The sequence below is a fragment of the Macaca mulatta genome, chromosome 1 (genome assembly GCF_049350105.2).
Source record: "Macaca mulatta isolate MMU2019108-1 chromosome 1, T2T-MMU8v2.0, whole genome shotgun sequence".
In the NCBI taxonomy this organism is placed as follows: domain Eukaryota; kingdom Metazoa; phylum Chordata; class Mammalia; order Primates; family Cercopithecidae; genus Macaca; species Macaca mulatta.
The window spans coordinates 195,163,048-195,168,417 of NC_133406.1; the positions used below are offsets into that span (position 1 = coordinate 195,163,048).

The following is a 5,370-nucleotide window of genomic DNA, read 5'->3' on the forward strand; positions in this document are numbered from 1 at the left end:
ATTAACCATGTTAGCGAGGGTTGATCTCTCTCTCTCTCTCTCTCTCTCTCCCTTTTTTTTTTTTTTTTTTTTTTTTTTTAAGACAGGGTCTCATTCTGTTACCTAGGCTGGAGTGCAGTGGTGCTATCTCACTGCAGCCTTGACTTCCCAGACTCAAGTGATCCTCCCACCTCAGCCTCCCAAGTAGCTGGAACTACAGACACACACCATCATGCCTGGCTAATTTTTGTATTTTTTTGTGTGTACAGTTGTGGTTTCACCATGTTGCCTAGGCTGGTCTTGAACTCCTGGGCTCAAGTGATCAGCTTGCCTCTGCCTCCCAAAGTGCTGGGATTACAGGTATGCACCACCTTGCCCAGCCTCTTTTTTTCTTAGAGACAGGGTCTCACTGTCATCCAGGCTGCAGTGCAGTGGTGTGGACATAGCTGACTGCATCCTCAAACTCCTGGACTCAAGTGACTCTCCCATCCCAGCCTCCCAAGTAGCTGGGATTACAGGCATGTTACTGTCACGTCAGCTAATTTTAAAGTGTTTTGTACAGATGGAGTCTTGCTCTATTGCCCAGGCTGATCTTGAATTTCTGGGCTTAAATGATCCTCCTGCTTCAGTCTCCCAAAGTGCTGGCATTATAGGCATGAGCCACTGCACTCAGCCTTTTCTTTCTTCTTTTTTTGAGACAGGGTCTCACTATGTTGCCCAGGCTTGTCTTGGACTCCTGGGCCCGGGCAGTCCTCCTGCCCCTGCCTCCCAAAGTCCAAAATGCTGGGATTATGGGCGTTAGCCACCGTGCCCAGGCTTTTTCTTAAGATGAGGTCCCTCTGTGTTGCCTAGGCTGGTCAAACTCCTGACCTCAAGCAATCTTCCTGCTTCAACTTCCTGAGTTGTTAATTCATTTTAATTTTTGTACTCTGATTGTTAGTGAAGTCCTTTTTGTTTATTGGTCATTTATAAAACTTGTTCACTTATATTCTTACCTGCCTTTTTCTGTTGTGTTGATTTTTTTGTAGTTCTTTACATATCCTGATAGTAATTCTTTTTTTGAAGTCATTATTATGTTAATTTGGCTTCTAGATACTTTCTTATTCAAGCCACCATTGCATTTCATAGTGAAAAACTCAAAGCCTCTCCAGTGTATTTGCATACGTTTAGTGCAGAATTTGATCCCAACACTCTAATCAATAAACATCTAGGAAAATGTGGTGAATATTACTGATAAAGTAATGGGAAGTAACTGAAGAATTTTGTGCAGGCTGAGTTTTAACTAAGACTTAATTTTTAATTAAAAGCAAAACTTACATTTTCAAAAGAGTTTGCCCCTCCAAAAAAAAAAAAACAGATTAGATAGCTTCTAAACTATATTAAAATATGCCAAATAAATTTTTTTTTTTTTTTTTTTCGAGACAGAGTCTTGGTGTGTCTCCCAGGCTGCAGTACAGTGGTATGATCTTGCTCACTACAACCTCTGCCTCCCGGGTTCAAGTGATTCTCCTGCCTCAGCCTCCTGAGTAGCTGGGATTACAGGCACCCACCATCATGCCTGGCTATTTTTTATATTTTTGTAGAGACAGGGTTTCACCACGTTGGCCAGGGTGGTCTTGAATGCCTGACCTCCGGTGATCTGCCCACCTCGGCCTCCTGAAGTGCTGGGATTACAGGTGTGAGCCACCACTCCCAGCCACCAAATAAAAATTATTATAAAACAAGTTACTGCTTCAAAGAAACACCACCTCCATAAATGTCGAGCCAGTTCAGGTGCTGCCAATAGAATCCTAAAGAGTGATGTCTCTGGTTCATGTGAACAATTTCCGCAGTCCATGTGCTTTGAGGACAATTCAGGCCCTAAGGCAGACCATGCTCTACAGAGCTGCCCCTTCCCCACCCCAGTTACCACCCTACCTTGTGCTGGGCAGGCAGCACGGGGCTAGGAATGCTGCCTCCCTCAGGCTTCCCAAATCAAATCAAGTGCATATGTGGCTCAGCCACACTTTTGCACTTATGTTTACTACATACTTCTGCTTAACTTTACCTGTGAAAAATCTTAGACAGTTTACTGTCACACATCCCCTGCTCCAGATGAGTTATGTGGATGTAGCAATGGGCATATCCTCAAACACAGCATGAAAAGGGTACAGGAAGACTCCGGTCTAGCCCACTCCCACTTCAAAATAATTTGGCCTTGGGTTCTTCCTCTAAAAACACAGGTAGATATAAACTCTAACTATAAAATCATGAATCTATAGAACTTTAGAATAATTAACAGCTCCCAACACTAAAGTCCAGCTGTCAGGCTGTGTTTGTGCATGTTGATGAGACACCATCAGCACCAAACCCCAGACTCCAGTGTGCTGGGGACATCTGACGCCTGCCTGATAGTAATTCTTTATTACATATGTTGCAAGTATTTTCTCCCTGCCCATCTTTTATCATTTTAGTTTTTATGTAGTTAAACCTTGGCTTGGCGGTGGTAGCTTACACCCGTAACCCCAGCACTTTGGAAAACTAAGGCAGGAGGATTGCTTGAGCTCAATAATTCAAGACCAACCTAGGCAACAGTGAGACCCTGTCTCTAAAAAAAGAAAAATAAATAAATAATACAAAATAAACCTATCAGTCTTTTCATTTACAACTTGTGGATTTTACGTATAGCCTAAGAGGTTTTGAAAATATTGTTTTCCTCATGCTTTTATGATAGATTTCATTGAATATAAGATGCCATTGATTATAAGATGTACTTCTTGCCAATTAAACTATGACAATTCCCATTACTTAGAAGTTTAATTTTTTATTTAAGAGGTCTTTATGGGCTTGATGCAGCATAGTTGTGGGTTTTGTGAGTCTCCTATTGTTGCCCAGGGTAGAGTGCAGTGGTGTGATCTCGGCTCACTGCAGCCTTGACTTCCCGGGTTTAAGCAATTCTCCTGCCTCAGCCTCCCAAGGAGCTGGGATTTCAGGCACATACCACCATGCCCAGCTAATTTTTGTATTTTCAGTAGAGATGGGGTTTCATCATACTGGTCAGGCTGGTCTCGAACTCCTGACCTCAGGTGATCCACCTGGCTCAGCCTCTCAAAGTGCTGGGATAACAGGCATGAGCCACTGTGCCCAGCCTATTAATTAAAAAAAATTAATTCTTCCATATTCTGCTGTAGAGCTTTTACAATTTTAATTTTCATATTTAAATTTTTGATCCATTTGGAATTTATCCTAGTATAAGCTATAAAACATTGATCCAATTCTATTTGCTTTTCAGATGACTACCTAGTTATGTTAACATCTTTTGACTAGTTCATCTTTTCCTTACTAAAGAAAATATCTCTATCATACACTAAATTAGCATATATATTTGAGCCTATTTCTGGATTTCCTGTTTTATTCCATTGTTCTGTCTATTCAAATGTCAATCACACCAGAATTCAAGGATAAAAATGAAATTTCAACCTACTGGGGGGAGAGTAGACTAATTAAAAAATTGTATTTAGACAATTAACTTTCTGAAAAAAGATAAAATTAGATGTTTATACCTAATTTCAAACACTGAAATAAACTCGAGATGAGTTAAGCATAAAAAACTGTCTACTACATTTCATCATTTCTAACATTTTCAATATTTTGAAATTGACATGTCTTAAAATTACTTCCAGGCACCTGTACATGTGCATCAAAACTTGTGAAATGGGTGTCAGTGGTTAAAGAAACACCTGGATATAATAATGTAGCAATCTCTTAAGAAATTATGCATCACCACACTCTTGATAGCTTGAAATTAATTAATTAATTAATTAATCTGTCCTCCATGCTTTTTCATGGCTTAATAGCTCATTCCTGTTTAGCACTGAATAATATCCTATTGTCTCAATCTACCACCGCTTATCTGCTCACCTATTGAAGGACATCTTGGTTGCTTCAATATGTTGACAATTATGAATAAAGCAGCTGTCAACATGCATGTGTGGGGTTTTTTGTGGACATAAGTTTTCAGTTCATTTGGGTAAATATCACAGAGTGCAATTGGTGGATTGTATGATAAAAATATGTTTAGTTTTTTTTTTTTTTTTTTTTTGAGACGGAGTCTTGCTCTGTCGCCCAGGCTGGAGTGCAGTGGCTGGATCTCAGCTCACTGCAAGCTCCGCCTCCCGAGTTTACTTGCCATTCTCCTGCCTCAGCCTCCTGAGTAGCTGGGACTACAGGCACCCGCCACCTCGCCCGGCTAGATTTTTTGTATTTTTTAGTAGAGACGGGGTTTCACCATGTTAGCCAGGATGGTCTCGATCTCCTGACTTCGTGATCCGCCCGTCTCGGCTTCCCAAAGTGCTGGGATTACAGGCTTGAGCCACCGCGCCCGGCCAATATGTTTAGTTTTATAAAAAACTGCCAAACTCTTCCAAAGTGGCAGTACCATTTTGCATTCCTTTTTTTTTTTTTTGAGACAGGGTCTCGCTCTGTGTCCCAGGCTGGGGTGCAGTGGTGTGATCTCGGCTCACTGCAACTTCTGCCTTCCGTATTCAAGCAATTCCCTCCCTCAGCTTCCTGAGTAGCTGGGATTACGGATGTCCACCACCACGCTCAGCTAAACGTTGTATTTTTTAGTAGAGGTGGGGTTTCACCATCTTGGCCAGGCTGGTCTTGAACTGCTGACCTTGTGATCCACCTGCCTCAGCCTCCCAAAGTGCTAGGATTGCATACGTGAGCCACCGTGCCCTGCCCCATTTTGCATTTCAACTAGGAATGAATACAGAGTTCCTGTTGGTCCATATCCTTGTCAGTATTTGATGTCAGTGTTCTGGATTTTGGCCAATCTAATTAGTATATAGTAGTATCTCACTGTTATTTTAATTTTCAAATATCTAATGGTATATGATATAGTTTGGATGTTTGTTCCCTCCAAATCTCATGTTGAAATGTGATTTCCAATGTTGAAGGTGGGGCCTAGTGGGAAGTGATTGGATCATGGAAGTAGATCCCTCATGAATGGTTTAGTACCATCCCATTGGTGATAAGTGAGTTCTTGCTCAGTGTGTTCATGTGACATCTGGCTGTTTAAAAGAATCTGGGACCTCCCCCTACTCTCTCTCTCTTGATCTCACTCTCCCCATGTGACATGCTGGCACCACCCTGTCACCTTCCTCCATGATTGTAAGCTTCCAGAGGCCCTCACCAGAAGTAGATGCTGGCACTGTGTTTCATATACAGCTTCCAGAACTGTGAGCCAATTAAACCTCTTTTCTTTATAAATAACCTGCTCTCAGGTGTTTCTTTATAGCAATGCAAGAATGGCCTAACACAACATATGATGTTGAATATTTTCTCAGATACTTAATTGCCATCTGTGTATCTTATTTAGTGAGATATCTGTTCAACTTTTTAATCAGG

General features: G+C 41.4%; 1 protein-coding gene across 8 annotated transcripts in view; it reads left to right on the forward strand.

Moving 5' to 3' along the window:
- The window catches only part of TESK2 (testis associated actin remodelling kinase 2), a 152,335-nt gene that overhangs the window by 40,386 nt on the left and 106,579 nt on the right, over positions 1-5,370 (forward strand). The gene's annotated exons all lie outside the window — the stretch shown is intronic.